Raw genomic sequence first — 23,473 nt, 5'->3', positions numbered from 1 at the left:
GAGCAACATTCGGGCTGCGTTTCATTGGCCGTTTGAGGGCCATAATTCTTGTCAAAGGTGACCAATCTAAACTTATTCTAAAATTTGATGCTATATCCCACATTTTTTGCTTTCAGTCAATAAAATTAAAAAAAATGTAGAAATTATAGCGTTTAACTTTGTTGTAGTTTTTTATCTCACCCTGTATAGTCCAAATCTGGCACGTTGTAATATTTATATCAGTCTTAGATCGAAACGAATTGGTCAATATTAGCCAACCGCTTCGAAAACTCCCCATTAAAGGATCCACGATTTAAATAATCATAACTCGAGGCTGGGGGTATTCATCTGTCGGAAAACCCGACTGATACTATGTTACTTGTTTCCTCTATATTGGATGAAGTATGAAAATGGAAAACTTCGGTCGACTATAGCTGAAATCTCAAGCCCATTTTAACATTTTCTAAAAATTAAAAAAAAAATCGCATATAAAGTGAAGGAGGTAACCAATATAATCCAAACCTGGCACGTCGCAATAGTTATATCGTATTTATTTAGGTCCGATACGAACTGGAAAACATTAGCCCATTCCTTAACAGAAGTAAAAAAAATATTTAAATAATGGAATATTGGCTGAGGGTATATATCTGTCGGCAAGACCGACTGATACTTTTTTTAATTCAAATTTATTGGTTTATCCTCTGAGTTAAAGAGTTGTTTTATTACAGGTTCCCCTGTAATTAAAATCTTTGGATTTGGATCTTGAAAAAAATATTTAGTACTCTTTGTTTTGTTGGCATTTAATGTCACACTTTTCTGCTCTGAATTGACAAATTGCCAGTTGCACGACAATTGAATTTTATTTTGAAGGCGTTAAAATTTGAACAATTGTCGTGATTGAATTAATTTTGTTAAGCCAAGTGGTAATTAAAGTTTTATTCATCTGTGGCGAATTCATGAAAGGCATATTTTCTGGCCGTAAACAAACAATTACATGCACACACACACACACACACACCAAACACATCAGGGATTGATATGCATGAAAGGAGAAAGTTATGATGGAACACACATGTTCACGGATTAGCATTTATGTTCGATTCCTCACATTCCAGTCTGGCTGAATTGAAGCTGCCCCTTTTTCAGATGGGTTGAATTGAGGTTTTAGTATCGAGAGCCGCTGGTCCTATGGAAAGCCCTTTTCAGTCAGGCTTTCCCGGATAAAACTTAATTTTGCCCAACAATTGCTAGCCACTGCTGAATTCCCACATTGTTTCATTATTATACCCTCCACCATAGTATGGAGGGTATATTAAGTTAGTCATTCCGTTTGTAACACCTCGAAATATACATTTTAGACCCCACAAAGTATATATATTCTTGATCAGCATAAAATTCTATGTCGATTTAGCAATGTCCGTCTATCCGTCTGTGGAAATCACTCTAGCTTCAGAACGAAATGAAGTAAGTTGATAAAAAATTACTCAAATGTCTTCAGGACTTTTGGTATTGAAAATGGGCCATGTAGGTCCACGTCTTCGTATAGCCCCCATATAACGGTACCTCCAAATATTCGGATGATTTTAGCGTCATTTTTCGCCGTATTAATTTCAAATTACGTATTTAGAGTTCGTAATGGGAACTACAGTCTGTGACAGAAAATTGTCTGTGCAAGTCGACGTCTTCGTATAGCCCCCATATAACGGTACCTCCCGATATTCGGTATTTTGATGATTTTAGCGACATTATTCACCGGAATTGTTTCTTTGGTGTTTGTTTGGTATTTGAAGTTCGTAATGGATACTACAGCCTATGAAAGAAAACTGCCTGTGCAGGTCGACGTCTTTGTATAGCCCCTATATAACGGTACTTCTCGATACTTCGGTATTTTGATTATTTATGCGACATTATTCACCGGAATTGTTTCAAATTTGGTATTTGAAGTTCCAAAGGGATACTACAGCCTATGACAGAAAACTGCCTGTGCAGGTCGACGTCTTCGTATAGCCCCTATATAACGGTACTTCTCGATATTCGGTATTTTGATTATTTGAGACACATTATTCACCGGAATTGTTTCAAATTTGGTATTTGAAGTTCCAAAGGGATACTACAGCCTAAGACAGAACATTTTTTGAGCATGTCTCCATGTCTTCGTATAGCCCCATATAACGGTACCTCCCGATATTCGGTATTTTGATAATTTTAGCGACATTATGGTATTTAAAGTTCGTAATGGATACTACAGCCTATGACAGAAAGTTGTCTATGCAGATCCAGGACTTCGTATAGGCCCCATATATCAGTACCTCCCTATATTTGGTATTTTCACGATTATAGGTACAATACCCACCGAAATTGTTTGAGATGTCGCATTTGAAGTTCGTAATGGATACTACAGCCCATACCAGAAAATTGTCTCTGCAGGTCCACGTTTTATAACCCCCATGGTACCTCCCTATATTCGGCATTTTGATGATTTTAGCTACATTAGAAACAGATTTTTTTCAAGTTTAGCATTTGAATATGGCTTATGACAACAATGCCTATGTAGGTCCACGTCGTATAGACCCCAATATAACGGCTATATTCGGTATTTTTAAGATTTTAACAGAATTTTTAACGGATTTTCTTTTTTTTGAAATTCGTTCAAATGGTGGAGGGTATTCAAAGTTCGGCCCGGTCGAACTTACTACTTTTTAACTTGTTTTTTTTTTGCCAAATCATTTTAATCTTTTAAACATTTCTGTTCAACATTTGCTACTCTGGCGACTTCACGGCTACAACAGCCGTGGCTTGTATGTTTCAACATGGCATGACTTGTTGACTTTATCGTCAAATTATCGTTGATGTATCATCATCCTCATCGGCGGCGGCAACGGCATTGCTCGGACCATGAGAAATATTTTTCGCTTCTGTAGCTGTTCACACAATAAGAGAATTGATTTAATTTTCATAACCGGACTGACCTGGGGCTAGATAGGCATTCATCGATTGTTACTATTTTCTATTGTAAGGAAGAGAATGATTATAAATCAGAGGCCAGGGGTTTGATTTACGATATTGTTTGAAAAAAAAAAATAATGATGATTGAGTGGGAATATTAAACGACGTTGTAAAAAAAAGCGTTGAAAGCAAAAGTGGTTGTAGGCCTAGCATAGATATGACTTTTGTTCTTGTAAAAACAAACAATTATTGTTGTAATCAAGATTAAAATTTTGAAATTTGGAATGAGAGTCACAGATGCAGTGCACGATAGATGTAAGAAATTATTTTTGGAAATTCTAACTTTTAGTTTACGAAAAGTTCTAAAAATGGACTGAATTTCTAAAATGGTATTAATTGGTACTATGTGAAAGGATAGACCTGAATACTTGAAATTTGGTATGAGGATCAAGGATGGAAAGAAAGTTTGATAGGTCGGAAAAGTAGTTTGCCAAATGTGTACTAAATGTGCGAACTGTACTAAATAGTACTTAAATTTGCAACAGTTTGGTTGCAGGTCAACGGATAAGGCTGGAAATTTTAAATTTTGTATTGGGGTCCCTGTTGGTGGTCGGTTTATGATAAAGAAGTAATTTTGACAAATGGGAACGAAAAGTACCAAATGGCACTATATTTGGTACAAACTGGTATTGGACGAACAGATAGTGTTTGAATTCTGAAATTTGGTATGGAATATGAAATATGGAAGTGCTTTCGAAAATGTGTACTATAATTGTTCGTAAAGTACTAAGTTGTGTATTAGAGATTAATTTAGAAAAGTTCGGTGCTAGGGTGAATGAATGAGCCCGAAATTATGAGATTTTGTATTGGGATCTTTGTTTGTGATAAAGGGGTGGTTTGGATAAATGGGTACGAAAAGTACTAAATTTGGTACAATATGGTTTTGGAAGAAATATGTTACAGGGTGAGATGAAAAACCTACAACCAACTTCAGACTGCTGTCATCTCTAAGCCACTCGTCCGACAGCTCTAAAATTATTCCAGTGACCGCTCATTATATTGTTTTCAAGCGTACAAAACCATTTTGGTAAGAATCTTCCAGAAAAAAGTTATTCGTGATGGAATTCAAGCGTGATAGTGTGATTTCTTTATATTTGGCTGGAAAACCACAAATGGCAATGGTTAGAGCACTCCAGCATTTAAATGTTAATAAATCTTTTGTGTTTCATACCATCGCTCGTTACCGTGATACTGGTAGCGTCAAGGAAGTGGACGAAAAAAAGTAACATCAGCAGAAATGGTTCGAAAAGTAAAGAAGCGACTTGACCAAAACCCGCGTCGCAGAGCTGACAATATCGCAATATTTCATTCGGCAAATATTCAAAAATAAGCTGAGGGGTAAAGCCATTGAAATTCGAAAAAGTGCAAGAACTTACACCGCAAGAGAAAGAAAATAGACTTAAAAGAGCTAAAGTGTTGCTTCGTTTGGCCCAAAGTGGTGAACTGCCGAATTTGATTTTCTTCGATGAGAAAACAAAAATTTGTAAAGAACCAAAATGATTGTGTTTATTTGCCAAAGAGGTCAGCTGAAAATGTGCACCTTCGGTTGGCCACCAGAACTCAAGCGCCGGCCATGGTGATGGTGTGGACCGCCATAACATCAGATGGTCGCTCTCCGCTCGTATTAATCGACCGTGACATCAGAATAAATGCCGGATTTATCGAGACAATATTCTGGAGGGTGTATTAAAGCCTTGGGGACGCAAACATTTTGACCGCAGACCGTGGACATTCCAGTAGGACAAAATTAGGATCCTCGCTTCGTTTCCAGCGCTCAATGGCCACCAAAATCTCCGGATACCAATCCGTTGGACTATTGTGTCTGGATTATTTTTGAAAACAAGGTTGGAACTAAAAAAGCAACATTCGGGCAGCGTGTGACAATTTCATTGGCCGTTTAAAGGCCCTAATTCGTGGCAAAGGTGACCAATTCAAACAAATCTAAACTTATTCTAAAATTTGATGGTATTTCCGAATTTTTTTGCTTTCTTTCAATAAAATTTAAAAAAAATGTAAAAATATGGTGTTTGACTTTGTTGCAGTTTTTTATCTCACCCTGTATGTCCTATATTTGTACGAAAAGTACAAAATGCTACCAAATATGGCATAGGAGTGAAGGGATAGAACTGGAATTTAAATTTAACATTAATATCTCTGTTGGAATCTGGAATTGAGATATGGAGGTGGGTTTGGAAATGAGTACTAAAGGTGCACGAAAAGTACTAAATAGTTCTATATTTGTAACAATTTGGTATTTGGTGAGCAGATACTGCTTCACATCCGAAATTCGGTATAAGGATCGCTGTTCATGTATAGCCTACACATATGGAGGTGGTTTCGGAAATGTGTCTCATAATTGTACGGAAAGTACTAAATGGTACCACATTTGGTATTGGGTGAAAGAATGGAGATAAAATTCTGAAATTTGATATTAAAATTACTGATGGTTGAGATCGGAAGTTTGGTATTGGGGTTGATGTGTGGCCTGTACATATGGATATGGTTTCTGAAATGTGTAGTATTTTTGTACGAAAAGTACTAAGTGGTACTAAATTGGGCATTGGGGTGAAGGGAAAGAGCTGGACTCCTCCAATTTGATATTGAGGTATTTGAGGTTGGGAAAAAGAACTGGTTTTGGCCAGGCGTACTAAATTTGGTACTAAATTTGTCAATGAGGGAAATTAAACAGCTGAAATCCTAAAATTTAACATTGAGATCTATCTTGGTACCTGGAATTGAGATATGGAGGTAGTTTTCGGAAATGTGTAATATAATTGTACGAAGAGAGATTGAAATAAAATTCTGAAATATTATATTTAGTTTACTGATAACATCTGTGTTTAAGATTTGTCCGTACTTCGTACGAAAAGTACTAATGGTGAAGGGATAGAGCTGGAATTTCGAAATTTGCTATTGGGGTCTCTGTTGGCATAAGGGGGTTGAAGGAAGCTAGTTTTGAAAGAGCTAGTTTTGGATATGCACAATATAATTGTACTAAAGGGCGTTACATTTGGTCTGTCGGTATGCAGAATGGAGAAAGTTTGAATAGAAATCTCCTTATGAAAACCCTTATTCAGCCAGGGTGAATAGAATATTTCTTATGATAATCCCTATTCAGCCTATGATAATCCCAATTCATCTCCCTAGAAAAGCTACCGACTAGTTTCTTAAATCCTCATTATTTTTCTCGAGTGTATTTCACATTTCTCTGGCATCTAAATAAAAAAAAAAATAAACTGGCCACAACTTGTTTTTATCGCATAAATAAATCAGTATTGGGAAGCAGCTCTCATTCCATGATGGGCAGCTAGAAAAAAGGTTCTCATCGGCCATGGGCAGATGTAAACTCTCCACAAAGATGCGTTTCTTTGCTAAGAAATGTAAAAAACAAAAAAAGAAAGAAATGGAAGAAACCAAAAACTTGTAGCTAGAGTGGCGTTCGCGACGCCGATCAAGTGTTATTTTCACTTGAAACGATGAGCGATACTGGTTTCCGATCGCAATGAAGATGTGCTGTGGCATGGCCAGAGATGCTGCCATCTACTGCTGGGCCAAGTTAAGGCTAATAATGATGTTGCGGCCGATGTTGGCTAAATGTTATGCATCGATGCAACAATTTCTCAGGAGTTTCATAATACAACAATGTGAAGATCGGTTAATAATTTTTGTATTGCTGTTGTTGTAAAAAGTCGAAGTAACGGAATAATTTCACTTTTTTCCATTTTGCAGAAACATGATTGTCGTTGACCGGCTGTTATTAACTTTCTTCGCTGTTTTGTTTTTTTTTTAATATGCCCTAAATTTATTAATTAATTGTATTTGTTAAACAAAGGCAGTAACAACAACAACTGCTACTTGAGAGCCATTGGCCAAGAATGTAATGTCATTTAATGAGACAATTTTAGTAAATTTTCCTCCAAAATAATTTGAACAACTTCCCATTTCGTATTTAATTGTAATTGCTGCTGGCCAAGCAGGAAACCAGCTGGGGAATTATACCAATGCTCGGATGATACGATCAGCGAAGAGGTCATAAAAAATAATCATAAATTGTACAAATTTCTATCTTAAGTATTATTGCGTGACTAGTCACAAAACAGGGTTTGACCGATCTTCAAAATTTCGGCTGTGAAAGTTTTGAATGCGAACTAAAAAGCATTTGCCATTCCGATGTGACAACATATCAGGTAGTGAGAAAAAAAGGGGTCATTACACTTACCGTATTACATTAAGGGCCTCTGAAAAAAAAATTAAAAAATGTTAATTAATATTTTTAAGAAAAATATAAAAAAAAAATATTTTGAATGGGATCTACAATTTATAAAAATTGGATTTTTTACAACAACATTTTTTGGATTTTTTTTGGAAAATTGTTTACAAGGTGCGTCATCGAGGAGTTATCAAAGATTTTTTTAAAGAGCCATTGAACGTATTTTTTTTTTTTTTTTTTTTTTTGAAAAGGTCCATCAAGCGTAAATTAGAACTAGCAAATGTCAGCAACTTTGTCAGCAGAATTAGAAAATTTTAGATTCATTTCAGAACTTTATGTTAGCCCTTATAGTACATAAAATGTACAAATTTTTCAGTTTGAGATTTTTTTAAATTTCAAGGTTTAATATATAATTCAAGCTTTTCCTTTACCAAAAAGGATAATAGGATAATCATTACTTTTTGCACCAAAAAGTCTTCAAAATCGTTCGAAATCTTAGCGAGGAGCATATTTGTTCAGCCTTTGAACAATGGTTCCATATCGAATTTTTCTGGCCAAAATCTATTTAAACGTCGTCATATCTAAATCCTAGAAACCAAAAGTGATCTCAATATTAAATTTCAGGATTTAAACTTTACTCATTCACTCAACAGCAAATTTGGTACTATTAAGTATTTTTCGAACAATCATGGTACACATACCCAAACCCACCGCCTTCTCTCAGCCACAGACACCAACAATGAAATAAATATCGAATTTCGGGATTTCAGATCCAATTTTTCACCCAATAGCAAATTGAGTACCATTTAGTACTTTTTGTACAATTTCAGATAGCAACAGAGGCCTACATATCCAATTTCACCTTCACCTAATACCAAAAAATTGATGATTCCAGCCTTATCGCTTCACCCAATACCCAATTTAGTACCATTTAGTACTTTTCGTACAAATATAGTACACATTTCCAAAACCATCTTCATATCTTAACCACAGGCACCTACAATGACACCTATTTAAAATCTCAGGATTTCAGCAAACATTTAGTACCGTTTAGTACAATTAAAGTACGCATATCCAAAACCACCTCCTTTCCTCAACCACAGATACTGACAGAGACCTCAATATCAAATTTAGTTATTCCAGCTCTATTCCTTTACTCAATACCAAATTTAGTAATGCTTAGTATTTTTCGTACGATTATAGTCCACATTTCCAAACCACCTCCATATCTCAAATCCAGATACCAACAGAGACTTGACCTCAACATCAAATTTGAGAATCACAGCTCTATTCCTTCACTCAATATCAAATTTAGTACCATTTAGTACTCTTTTTGCAAATATAGGGCATATTTCCAAACACCCTCAATATCTCAAACATCTATACCATCAGCAATCTAAATATCAAATTTCAGGATTTCAGATCCATTCCTTCACTACTATTACGTACTTTTCGTGCAATAATAGTACATATAGTACATTTCCAAAACCACTCCCATATGACCAGGCTACACACGAGCAGCGACCCTGATACCAAATTTCAGATTTCAACCACTACTTGTTCAACCAATACCAAATTGTACCAAATATAGTACTATTTAGTACTTTTCCTGCACTTGTAGAACACATTTTTAAAACCACTTCAATATCTGAATTGCAGATACCAACAAACCTACAACATCAAATTTAAGAATTTCAGCGCTATCCCTTTACACCTTACCAAATTTAGTACCATTTAGTACTTTTCGTACAAATATAGGACACGTTTCACAATCACCGCCAAATCTCAAATACCGATGCCATCAGTAATCTAAATACCAAATTCAGAATTTTATCCCCATCCCTTTAACCAGTTACAAATTTAGTACCGTTTAGTACTATCCTACAATTATATTACAAATTTCCAAAACCCCCTACAAAAGTTAAGGCTACACATGAACAGCGGCTCTAATACCAAATTTTAGATTTCAACCCTTATCTGTATACTCAATACCAAATTGTAACAAATACAGCTTCATCTGTTCATCCTAAACCAAACTGTTCCAGATTTAGTACCAAATTAGTACAGTTAGCACACTTAATACAAATTTCCAAACCAATCTCCATATCTCAATTCCAGATAATAAAAATGATATCCAAATCGAATTTCAGCTCTGTTCCTTCACCCAATACCAACCAACCCAATACGTACCATCGGTACCATTCAGTACATTTCGTACAATTATAGTACAAATTTCCAAAAACATTTCCATATCTGAATTCCGAATACTAACAGACACATCAATTTCAAATTTCAGGATATCAGCTCTTTGCCTTCATCCAATACCGAAATGTACCAAATATGGTACTATTTAGTACTTCCGTGCTGAAGGACATATTTCCAAAAGAAAACTTTATCACAAATCTATCACCACCAGGGACCCCAAAAACAACATTTCAAAATTCCTGCTTCATCCATTCAACCTAAACCAAACGGATCCAAATGTAGTACCATTAAGTAGAGTTTGCACATTTGGTACACATTTCCGAAACCACCTCCATATGTCCAAGCTACACATGGACAGCGACCTTAATACCAAACTTTCGATTTCAAGCTGTATCTGCTCACCAAATGCCAAATAGTTCAAAATATGGTACTATTTAGCACTTTTCGTGCACTTGTAGTACACATCCCCAAACCCATCTCATTATCTCAAACCTACCACCAACAGAGCACCCCAGTACAGAATTGCAAAATTCCAGGTTTACGCCAAACCAAAATGTTACAAATTTAGTACCATTTAGTACATCTGGCACACTTAATGCACTTTAACAAAATCTCCTTCATATATCAAACTTACTTTCCAATCTTGATTCAAATTGTAGAAGTTTAGTACCATATTGAAACTTTTCGTAACCTTGAAGTTTAAATTTTCAAAAACGGCTTCGCCGCTTCGTCTGGGCGTTTATTTATTCTAGGTCAGTCGATTATTTCACTGCTTTTTTATAATATATAAGTTAAATTATCGACATTGATTTTCATGATTTCTTACAAAGCTATTAACGTGCATTTTTAAAAACTGATTGAAAGTAATTATTTTAATTTTTTTCTAATATTTTTCGGAGTTACCAACGGGGGGTTGTTTTTAAGTTATCATAACCGTTGAAGAATTTTTGTCAAAGCTATTAGCCTGTATTTTTCAAGAATTTGTTAAAGCTCTTTTGAATGATTTTGTCCGATGCTATCAACCTGAATTTTTATTTTCAAAATATATTTTTAATGTTTTTTTTTTTTTTTTTAATTTCAAAGTGGAAATTTATTTTTTCTTTTTTCCAAATCTTTATTTTCCAAGTTTTGACATTGGATTTTTTAACGTTGATTTCAAACGAATTTTTAAGTTTTAAGTCTTTAAACGGGGACTTTGAAATTTATAATCCCGAACAATTACTGAGATATAAGACACCTCTCTGTTTTTTTCGTATCTTAGAACATTCTCCTCTATGAAATAGTTCAGGCTTTAATGTATCTCTATTTTTTCACCCATAACATTTTTCATTGCTAATATGTTTTTTTTAGATATTTTTTTTTGTCAGTCAATGTCGTTTTTATTTCCACCTATGAACATGCATCCACACATCGCTCACACTCGTGTGTAAGTAATGACGTCGTCCCATGATGTGTTTGGTGTTCAAACGCCAAAACACTTTACAACAACAAAAAATATATTTTATGACTTAAAGTTCATTTCAATCGATTGTTAGATTGTTTATTTGTAGTGTTGTTTTTATTATTGTTATTGTTGTTTTGTTATGGTAGCAGGTCGGTCGTTTGTTGGTCTGTCTGTCTGTCGGTCGGTCTCTGCCACAAAATGCTGTTGCATGTCTTTATGTTATTGAACTTTACTTTGGTGATACTACTCCGGATTATTCGGAAATCGAGCAGCAGAGACGGCGACGTTGGAAGGTATGACTGGCTGGCTGATGAATGCTACCAGTTGGCCCGGTAAACAGTCAGCCAACCAACCAAGAGCCAGCCTGCCTGCCAATTGGTTGGCAATACTCGTATGTTGGATGCCCATGATGTCAGCCACATTAAAATTTAGACTTCCATTTAGATTCCCACCAACACTTTGGCGTGTGGGGCCAGATAAATGGGTTTTGTTCTCATGCAACACTCATGCCGCCGCCGTATTCAGCATCGGGTTTGTGCTGAATTATTATAATTCACATTGAAATGCTGAATACATCGGAGCATACGGACATACATAGATTATTTTGCGATGCCTTTATGACTGAAATGTGTTGATGATCATCATCTACCCGGTGGGGGAAAAGGAGGTGTTTTTTTGCTTAGATTCACAAAACAATTGTTTGCCATAACAACAACAGCAATTGTTATTTGAAACGAAAACAATATTTATTGGCTCGAAACAGTGTTTGATTCTATTGTGGAAGAAACATTTAAATAACCGGTGTATGGTGCAGTAAAAATGTAAGGCAGCAACTAATTTTTAAAATTTCAAAGAATGAAAAAATAATTTTAAAAAATTTTGCAAAAAAGAAAATCCAAGTTAAATGGCAAATGGAAAACATTTTCCATAAAATCCCACGTTTATTAGTCCTTTATTTATGGGTAAAAAATTACATGAAGGGTCAGACTTGCTTCGTAGACGTGTGGGTTTTGAAATTTGGAATAAAAGGGTACGAAAAGTACTAAAATATAATACTTTGTATAGGACAAACGGAATGAGCTAAAATTCTAAATTTTGGAATGAGAGTCACTGATGGAGTGTAGAATAGATGTAACAAAGGGTTTTTGGAAATTCGAACTTTAAGGTTACGAAAAGTTCTAGAAGGGCACTTAACTTCTTAAATGTTTCTATTTAGTATTATGTGAACGGAAATTTGGTATGAGAATCAAGGTTGCAAAGTAAATTTTGGTATATGAAGGCGGTTTTGGAAATGTGTACTAAGAGTGCGAACTGTACTAAATGGTACGAAATTTGGAACAGTTTGCTTTAGAGTGAACGGATGAAACTAGGCATTGGAAATATTGTATTTGAGTCCCTGTTTGTGTTTGGTTTATGATAAAAAGGGTGGTATTTGAAATGGGTGCTACAAGTGCACGAAAAGTACTAAATGGTACTATATTTGATACAATTATTGGGCGAACATATTGTGCTTGCAGTATGAAATTTTTGTATTAGACTGTGTAGACATGTGGTATGTGGTTTTGGAAAGGTGTACTATGATTCTTCAAAAAGTACTAAATGGTACTAGATTGGGTCTTGGGTGAAGGGATAGAGGTACAATTCTGAAATTTGATTCGGCAATGTTTGGAAATTTTTGTAGAAAATATACTAAGTGGTACTAAATTTGGTATTAGTGAACGAAATAAAGCTAGAATCCCGAAATTTGATATTGAGGTCTCTGTTGGTAACTGTGGATGAGTGAGGAAGTTGGTTTTGGACACGCGTTCTTCAGTTGTACTTGATGCTACTAAATTTAGTAATGGAGAAAATTAGAGTGCTAAAATCCTAAAATTTAATATTGAGATCTCTGTCGATATCTGGAATTGAGATATGGAGATTCTTTTGGAAATCTGTTCTAATTTGCAAACTATACTAAATGGTACTAAATTTGGAACAGTTTGGTTTAGTGTGAACGGACGAAACTGGAATTTTTAAATTTTCTATTGTGGGCCCCATTAGGTGATTGGTTTGTGATAAGGAGGCGGTATCGGAGATGTGTACCATAATTGTACGATAAGTACTAAATAGTACTATATTTGGTATTGGATGAATAGATAGTGCTTAAAATATTAAATTTGGTATTAAGATGGCTGTTCATGTGAAGGCTAGACATATGGAGGTGATTTCGGAAATGTGTAATATAATTGTACGAAAAGTACTAAATTTGGTACAGGGTGAAGGAATAGAGCTGAAATCTTGAAATTTGATATAAAAGTTGGTGTCCGTGATAAAGATATAGAGGTGGTTTTGGTGGTTTTGTACCATAATTGTACGAAAAGTACCTAATAGTACGAAATTTAGTATTGGGTAAAGCAATAGAGCTGAAATCCTGAAATTTGATATTGACGTCTCTGTTGGTATTTGTGATTAAGGCATGGATGTGGTATTGGAAATGTGTACTATAATTGTACAAAAAGTACTAAATTTGGTATTGGGTGAAGGAATATAAATTCTGAAATTTGATACTAACGTAACTATTGGTGTTTGGAATTGAGTTATGGAGGCGGTTCTGGAAATGTGTATTGTAATTGCACGAGAAGTACTAAATTTGGTATTGTGTGAAGGGATAGGGCTGGAATCCTCAAATTTGAGGTTGAGGTCTATGTTGGTGTCTAGGATTAAGATATGGGAGTGGTTTTGGAAGTGTGTACCATAATTGTACGAACAGTACTTAAGGGTACTAAAGTGGGTATTTGACGAAAGGATATGGCTGGATTCCTCAAATTTGACATTGAGGTCCCTGGGATTGAGATATGGGAGCAGTCTTATATATGTGTACTATGATTATACGAAACGTATTAAATAATACTAAATTTGGTATTGGGTGATGGAATAGAGTTCAAATCCTGCAATTTGATATGAGGTCTTTGCTGGTATCTGGTGGTGGTTTTTGAGATAAAAAACTGCAAAAAAGTCAAACGCCATAATTTTTACTTTTTTTTTTAATTTTATTAAATGAACACAAATAATATCGGAAATAGCATTAAATTTTAGAATAAGTTTAGATTTGTTCGAATTGGTCACCTTTGGCATGAATTATGACCTTCAAACGGCCAATGAAACCGTCACACGCTGCCCGAATGTTGCTCTGCGGTATTTTGGCCCATTCCCGGCGAAGCGCTTGTGATCAACGCTTTGGTATTTTTTAGTGCCAACCTTGCTTTCCAAAATACTACTGGTGCGTGCTGAGTGCGATGGTGCTGAGTCCTGTTGGAATGTCTAAGGTCTGCGGCCAAAATGTTTGCGTCCCCAAGGCTTTAATACACCCTCCAGAATATTTTCGCGATAATATTCGGCGATAATATTCTGATACCATGGTCGATTAATACGAGCGGAGAGCGACCATCGGCTGTTATGGCGGCTCACATCATAACCATGGCCGGCGCTTGAGTTCTGGTGGCCAACCGAAGGTGCACATTTTCAGCTGACCTCTTTGGCAAATAAACACGATCATTTTGTTTGTTTCCAAACTGCTGGACTACGAATGTTTTCCAATCGGAGAAAACCAAATTCGGCAGTTCACCGCGAAACAACTCTTTAGCTCTTTTGAGTCTATTTTCCGAATGGAATTTTGCGATATGTTAAGCTCACGAGCCATTTTTCGGCCACTGTGACGCGGGTTTCGATCAAGTCGCTTCTTTACTTTTCGAACCATTTCTGGTGCTGTTGCTGTTTTCTTCCGTCCATTTCCTTGACGTCGGGCAACGCTACCAGTATCATGGTAAGGAGCGATGGTACGAGACAAACGATTTTTTCACATTTAAATGCTAGAGTGCTCTAACCATAGCCACTTGTAGTTTTCCAGCCAAATATAAAGAAATCACACTATCACGCTTGAATTCCATCACAAATAACTTTTTTTCTGGAAAATTTTCACCAAAATGCTTTTGTACACTTGTAAACAATATAATGAGCTGTCACTGGAATAATTTTAACAGCTGTCGAACGGGTGGCTTAGAAGTGACAGCAGGTTGGTTGCAGTTTTTTCATTTTACCCTGTATATAAACTTTGCAGGGTCTAAAATGTATATTTCGAGGTGTTACAAATGGTTACTTACTGGTGGAGGGTATAAACACGCTTCGCAGGATCCTTGTGAAAAATATTACAAAAACACTTAGCCCCTTCATGTGGGATTACAAAACCCCACAAAATTGTTTTCCTTACATAAAAGGAAACACTTTCAAAAAATACTGAAAAGCTCTATGCCTGCCAAACGACCAACAACCCCCACATGCTACGCCATCTAACAGCCAGCTAAATGACGTTGTGCTTCGAAAGAGATAAGCATCAGTGTCCAAATGTCTACTCACAAAATAAAACGAAGGAAAAAATAAAAAAAAACTTAGAAAAACTGTTTAAAAACACACTTTTGTTAAAGATCGATTGGTTTTCATTTAATCGAGTTTCGGGAAATCCATTTAACAAAACCAAATGTTCAGCTGTGTTAACAAATTGAAAGTTTATTAGGTATCACCTACAAAAAACATTTGTTGCTTTCAAGCCAAGCCAAGTCAGACAGTCACTGATTAATAACAGCCATCCATTAGAGCGGGGGGGTACGATCAGCCACTTCACATGTCTGTGTCATCGATCAATTTTGAAGAATATTTTCTGTGATAGGCCTAGACAGACATCTGCATTGCAATTCGCCACGGCGCTGAGTTTGGAATTGAAGTTGCGTAAAAATCCAAAACTCTTTGCCGAAATTTTGTTCACGCTATAATTGTTCCTCATGGCATTCGCATTCCTTAATTACAATGTGAGCTTTACATATGGAGGAGGGGAGCGCATTACGGGGGCTATCTGCAAAGCCATCAGCTTAGCTAGCGTCAGCATCGTCATTTGTCATCTGAGGCAATGTTTGATGTTTCTTTCAAATGATAGAAAAAACATGATCTTTGCCAACTCTGTTACCACATCTCAGGTGAAAAATTTAGATTTAAAGATAAAACCAAAAATTAGGTATTGTAGCACAGTAGGTTAAGCGCCCAAACTCCTATATTTTCCCAAAAAAAAAAAAAAAAAAACTGAAAAAACAGTAAGGAAAAGTCAAAAGTCGGGTTGGGCCGACTATATGATACCCTACACCAGTTTACATATTTAGTAGAGCTTCCGTAAGAAAATAATTTATTTTAACTAGATCATATATCCTATCAACATTTGGCTTTATCCTATCATTTGGTTTCAGAGGGAACTGCTATATTGGAGGCTTATACAATTCTGAATCGATTTTCACTAAATTTGCCGGAGAAATTTGTATCTTTTATATACACTCTACATAAAGAGTGTATGATATCACTTCGAGAAGGATCATATTAAAAAATATATCGGAGCCGCGTTCCGCCAAATGGAAACCTACGTCCCCAAAATTCGTTCTGTTTGGGCTGATATTAGCCACTATTTACACAATAAACCTGAAATCGGATTAAGGGTATATATGTGTTAGCTATATCCAAATCTTAGCCGATCTCGATCAAATTTGGCAAAGGTATTTCCGAGCTCTATAAGATATCTGGTACCAAAGATCATTGTTGTCGAATGATTATTACGAACGTGAATGTGACTTAAATACCAAATCGTATGAAACATATATATGGGAGCTAAAGCTATATCGGAACTGATTTTCACCAAATCTGATGTACTTACTTCTAGACTGAATTCGGTCGGATGTACCAAAATCCAGGTAATTTGGACCCATATTGGCCATTTGGTGCACAATTAACTTGAAATCGGTTAAAAATATGTATGGAAGCTTTATCCAAATCTGAACCGATTATTATAAAATTTGGCAGAGATATTCCTGAGCTATATCTGATATCTGGTACCAAATATCATTTTTGTGGAGTGCATACCATGAATGTGAGGGACATAAACACCAAATCGGATAAAACATATATATGGGAGCTATCGCTATATTTGAAGCGATTTTCACCAAATTTGATGTACTTGCTTATAGACTGAATTGAATTAACACGAAATCGTTTGAAGATAACTATGGGAGCCATATCTAAATTTGAACCGATTCTCACCAATTTCAATAGGATTCGTCCTTGGGCCAAACAAGTATTCTTTGGAAAATTTTATCTCAATCGGATATTAAATGCGAACTGCATTTTGTTCACAAAAATAAATGAACAGACGAACTGACGGACGGTCCGATGGCCTGCATTGCATAAATTGACTCAGAAAGTGATTCTATGAAGATTCTCAAAAGTATCTATGGGCCTATCTCCATGTTACAAACAAATGCACAAAGACATAATACCCTTATCACTATGTGGTGTAGGGTATAATCACAAACGTGCTTTGAAACACAATTTAAAGAATCGATTCCAATATGACCTATAATTTTTAATATTGAGCTGAATTTTCTATACTTCTCCTATTTCAATTTTTTGCTAGTCACCAAAGTCTTGAAAAAAATCAATTATTTTTTCAATTACCAGCCGTTAACAATTATTTCCAAATCGAAATCAATAAATTATTGTTTTCACACATTTGTCGCCAGACATCGAACAAATGTCGCAACAATGAAATGTTGCAACATTTGCGACATAATTACCGACTCATTTGAATGTGAAATTTGTGACCACAGACGTACGTTTATATTTGTATGTACATATATTTGTCCAGTCAACTGTCAAATTAACCCACATTTTAATCTATATTTGCTGAAAAATGAAATTGAGAGTTAAAGTGAGCTAAGTCAAAGGATTCCAGAAAAAAACTTTGTAGATGCATGAGACAATGTTTTGCAATAGCGGTAGCTTGAAAATAATGGATTATTCCTTAAAAATTGTAAAGAAAAAGAACTTACTTTTGTCATTACCAAGTAAGGATAAACATCGTCAAAGATTAAGGTCGTCCGACTTCAAATCCGACGATGAAGTAGTAAGTTCGGCCTGGCCTACAGTTGACGATAGCTTGTTTTATGCACAATATACTTTCAACTTTCGAGTATAAAATAAAGGTTTATATCATATGAAAAGAAAACAAATACAAAAAAGCACCTAATTTTAGCCGGACCGAACTTTTATTAGAAGGAATGTGAAATTTTTCACAAACAATTCCGTCGAAAAATACCTTTTAGACGAAAACTGTTGTATGGGGGTAATAAGAAGACGAGGACCTGCTTAAGTATTTTTTTGTTATAAGCTGTAGTACCGATTCCGAACTTCGAATAATAAAAATTCAAAACAATTCCGGTTAATAAGGTCGCTAATATCATCAAAATACCGAATACCGGGAAGTATCGTTATATTGAAGCTACACGAAAACGTAACGCAATTTTTTGTCATAGGCTGTAGTACCCACTGCGAACTTTAAATACGAAGTTTAAAACAATTCCAGTCTGTAATGTATCTAAAATCATAAAAATATACATAAACCTGGACCGACATGGCCCATTTACAAACCTCAATTTTTACGCCCTTCTAGTTCCAGAGTTTTTTTGTTTCCTGATATTGTTGTCCAATATGGCCCATAAAATTTCAATCACATTTAAATCGGGCGATTGTACTGGAGGCATCTTTTTGGCAAACTACAAAGGGATTTTTATTTTTGGGGCTGATGAATGGCTTTTTCCGTCAACTCTTCCATGAAAATCGTGATCCTGCAGAACCCGGCGAACGGTTTTTACGCAATCTGTTTTGTCAAGACTATTTTTAATTTCAGTGGACAGTTTTGGGGCCAAGAGACTAAGATTATCAAGAATCGCTCAATGGTCCACAATGTGGACACGTAACAACCCTCAAATACCAAATCCCAGAAATTTCCATTGAAAAATGTGCCGTAAATCGACTAAACGCTTAAAACGACGGGCTAACCCTCAAATCATCAAATTTTAAAATAAGTTTAGATTTGTTCGAATTGGTCACCTTTAGCACGAATTAAGGCCTTCAAACGGCCAATGAAACCGTCACACGCTGCCCGAATATTTCTCTGCGGTTTGTTACACCCTCCAGAATATTTTCGCCATAATATTCGGCATTTATTCTGATGGCACGGTCGATTTATACGGGCGGAGAGCGACCATCGGCTGTTAAGGCGGCCCACACCATCGCCATGGCCGGCGCTTGAGTTCCGGTGGCCAACAGAAAGTGCACATTTTCAGCTGACCTCTTTGGCAAGTAAACACGATCATTTTGTTTGTTTACAAACTGCTTGACAACGAATGCTTTCTAATCGGAGCGGATAAAACCAACTTCAGCAGTTCACCACTTTCGCCCAAGCGAAGCAACTCTTAAGCTCTATTGAGTCTATTTTCTTTCAGTTGCGGTGTAAGTTCTTGCACTTTTTGGAATTTAAATGGCTTTACCCCGAACTCAATTTTCAATATTTGCCGAATGGAATATTACGATATCTTCAGCTCATGAGTCATTTTTCGGGCACTGCGACGCGGGTTTCGATCAAGTCGTTTCTTTACTTTTTGAACCATTTGTGCTGATGTTGCTGTTTTCTTCCGTCCACTTTCTGGGCGTTAAGCTACGCTACAAGTATTAAGGCAAGGAGCGATGGTACGAGACACAAAAGATTTATTCACATTTAAATGCTGGAGTGCTCTAGCAATAGCCACTTGTGATTTTCCACCCAAATATGAAGAAATCACGCTATCACCCAACAGCAGTATGAAGTTGGTTTGGTTGCAGTTTATATATATATATATATATATATATATATATATATATATATATATATATATATATATTATCCGTCAGTCTGTGGAAATCACTCTAGCTTCCGAATGAATTGAAGTAGATTGATAAAATTTTACTCAAATGTACATTATGTCTGCAGGACTTTTGGTATTGAAAATGGGCCATGTAGGTCTACGTTTTGGTATAGTCCCTATATAACGGTACCTCCCGACATTCGGTATTTTGATGATTTTCGCGACAATATTCATCGGAATTGTTTCAAATTTGGTATTTGATGTTCGTAGTGAACGCTACAGCCTATGACCGAAATTTGTCTGTGCAGTCCACGTCTTCGTATAGCCCCCATATAACGGTACCTCCCGATATTCGGTATTTTGATGATTTTAGCGATACTTTTCACCGGAATTCTTTAAAATTTAGTATTTGATGTTCGTAGTGGACGCTACAGCCTATGACAGAAATTGTCTGTGCAGGTCCACGTCTTCGAATAGCCCCCATATAACTGTATCTTTCAAATGTGGTATTTGATGTTCGTAGCCTATGACAGAAAATTGTCTGTGCATGTCTACGTCTTCCTATTCTTCCTTCCACATAACGGTACCTCCAGATATTCGGTATTTTGATGATTCACCGATTTTTTTTTTTAATGGCATTTAATGGCTTATGACAAAAGTTACCTATGCAGGTCCATGTCGTCGTATAGACCCTAATGTGACAGCTACATTCAGGTATTTTTAAGATTTTAACAGAATTTTTAACGGATTTTATTGTTTTTGAGAATTGCCAAATTCGTTCCAAATGGCGGAGGGTATTCAAAGTTCGGCCCGGCCAAACTTGCAGCTTTTTTACTTGTTTCATCTCACCCTCTATAGTGCCTACACACAGGGTTAGAGTAAACCCTACTAAGTTACAAAACGATAAAATAACTGTTGAAAAATCTGACCTAGGCATCTCTATCTGCTAGGATTTCCTACCAAGAAGTTATCTGCTTTCTTCGCGATGCAGGGGGAAACAAATCAAACATACGCTCAGTTACGTTATGTAGGCTAATATGCTTTCATGTATAATTTTTAGAATATCCTTTATTCCCGTAGCAGCTAACCTGCTTTAATTGTGCATTTTCCACCTCTATTTTTTTTTAAATTTTGCAACATAGCCCACTTCTATCCTCACTGTCTGAAAAACTTTATTTATATACTCATTTTGTTTTTGTTTTTTATAATTTTCCAATATTGATTTCATTTAAACGTTCCCAAAGATATCTTACTGACCAAATTCGTACTTAAATTAGTGCCAGTTTATGCGGCGATATCAACGGCAATTGAAATCCAACGTCGACGTCACCCGAAACTAACCAACCACGAAAGCAACGTTAAATTTGAATTTATTTTAATAAATCGCAAAAATATACTTTGAATAATTTGTGAATATTGAATTGCTAGGGAAAGACTTTAGCTGCAGCTGCAATTTGCTATCTCTGAACTCTTGTCGTGGCAAAGCAACAGCAACAAGAAAAACCCCAAACTTATTGCAGCTGAGAGCTAAAGGCTGGCCGATCAAAAGTACAGCCACAGCCACATATGTACCTAGATAGACACTGTGTCTAGCAAAAGGACAGACATCTGAAACAGGGGAGAAGCAAAGCCACCAAAAAAATCTATCCACAAATGTTCCAACTCCAAATGGATACCGGTAAAACTTAAGATAATCCCTGTATGTACGCCACACATCTTGGCTTGCATGTGGCGGCCTTACCGCCAAGCCACCGCACACACATCAGATCGAGGGGAAAAACCAGATTTTTCCATTCCATTATGAATTTCTATTTCATGCGAAATATATTCATTTGGCTTGTCGTCATTTCGCATCTGTGGATGGATGCTTGGGTATTTTATGGTTATGGGTACTAAACACCATTGTGAATGGCGATCAGGCAGGCTGGCAGACTGAACGTGAATGTATGTATTTCTGGTTAGTATGTCGCTTAATATTTCAGAGCACCGGGCCGGGCTTATCGATGTTGGCACAGTGATTATGAACTTAAGGCAGACCACAACCCAAAAAACCAAAAGAAGTTAATTACTCTGTGACCTAGTGCAGTGTATTCGGTTACACCTCCTGGATTTGTATGAAAAGCGCTTAATATTTTAATTTGCCGGTGCTTACTACTAAAAACACACATTCTCTCATATCAATCAAAATTATGAAAGAGCTTTGAAAATTAGGCGGATAGTTATGTAATAAATATTTAATAGACCTGTAATTATTTTGGACCATGTCATGACCTTTAGTTATTTTTTCTCCGCCTGGATAATAACTAATCCATTAATAACAGGTGTGTGTGTTATGTTTCTCAAGAAGGTCGTGCTAATGGCTCCTATGATCTTTGAAAGAATTCTTGGAACATTTTTTACTTCAGGGTCTTAAATCAATATTTTATACCCTCCACCATACTATGGAGGGCATATTAACTTTGTCATTCCATTTGTAACTCCTCGAAATACTCATTTCAGACCCAACAAAGTATATATTCTTGATCAGCGAAAAATTCTAAGTTGACTTAGCGATTTCCGTCTGTCGGTCTGCCCGCATGTCTGTCCGTCTGTTGTAATCACGCTATCTTTCGAACGAATTGAGATAGAAGGCTAAAATTTTGCACACATGTTTATTTTTCCAGTAGGCAGGTTAAGTTCGTAAATGGGTCATGTAGGTCCACGCTTTCGAAATGGATACTAGAGCCTAAGACAGAAAATTATCTGTGGTCCCCGTCTTCGTATAGCCCCCATATAACGGTACCACCCTATATTCGGTATTTTGATGATTTTACCGACATTATTCACCGGAATTGTTTCAAATGTGGTATTTGAAGTTCCAAATGGATGCTAGAGCCTAAGACAGAAAATTATCTTTGAAGGTCCACGGCTTCGTATAGCCCCCATATAAGGGTATCTTCCGATATTCGGTATTTTGATGATTTTATCGTCATTATTCACCGGAATTGTTTCAAATTACTTATTTAGAGTTCGTAATGGGAACTACAGTCTGTGACGGAAAATTGTCTATGCAGGTCCAGGTCTTCGTATAGGCCCCATATGAAGGTACCTCCCGATATTCGGTATTTTGACGAGTTTAGGTGCAATACCCACCAAAATTGTTTGCGATGACGTATTTGAAGTTCGTAATGGATGCTACAGGCAGTAACAGAAAATTGTCTATGCAGGTGCAGGTCTTCATATAGGCCCTATATACCAATACCTCCCTATATTCGGTATTTTGACGAGTTTAGGTGCAATACCCACCGAAATTGTTTGAGATGACGTATTTGAAATTCGTAATGAATGCTACAGGCTGTAACAGAAAGTTGTCTATGCAAGTCCAGGTCTTCGTATAGGTCCGATGTAACGGTACCTCCCTTTGTACGGTATTTTGATGATTTTAGCTACATTATTGACCGTTTATTTCAAGTTTCGAATTTGAATATGGTAATGACTTATGACAAGCAATACCTATGTAGGTCCACGTCGTATAGACCCCAATACAACGGCAATATTCGGTTATTTTTTTAAAATTTTAACAGATTTTATTTTATGAAAATTTCTAAATTCGATCCAAATGGTGGAGGGTATTCAAAGTTCGGCCCGGCCGAACATACTGCTTTTTAACTTGTTTTTAATTAATGTTCGAATTGGATGCTTCGGCTTGAGGTTTTGTAGTAAAGGTCATTTTGCACTAATTTTTCTGGGTGTAATGAGTTCCTAACTTCTCGAATTCCTCCGAAATTTTAGAAATTAATTTCAGTCAGTGACTTGAGTAAGAAAAAATTGTTTACCTTCGGTTAATCCGTTTAATTCTAAAAATATAATTTCAATAGCGATTATACATGTCTGGAC

The 23,473-nt window shown here is 36.1% G+C and overlaps 1 protein-coding gene across 1 annotated transcript in view; it reads right to left on the bottom strand.

The window, feature by feature from the left end:
- The window catches only part of LOC101888934 (myb-like protein I), an 83,199-nt gene that overhangs the window by 50,641 nt on the left and 9,085 nt on the right, over positions 1 to 23,473 (bottom strand). Inside the window, exon 2 of the mRNA XM_011292375.3 lies at positions 7,205 to 7,223. The gene's annotated coding sequence lies outside the window, so the exon portion shown is untranslated. The remainder of the gene's footprint in view (positions 1 to 7,204; positions 7,224 to 23,473) is intronic.

Source organism: Musca domestica, unplaced genomic scaffold (assembly GCF_030504385.1).
Source record: "Musca domestica strain aabys unplaced genomic scaffold, Musca_domestica.polishedcontigs.V.1.1 95, whole genome shotgun sequence".
NCBI lineage: Eukaryota > Metazoa > Arthropoda > Insecta > Diptera > Muscidae > Musca > Musca domestica.
The sequence above is the reverse complement of the archived record's forward strand: the minus strand, read 5'-3'. Positions and strand labels throughout refer to the sequence as shown.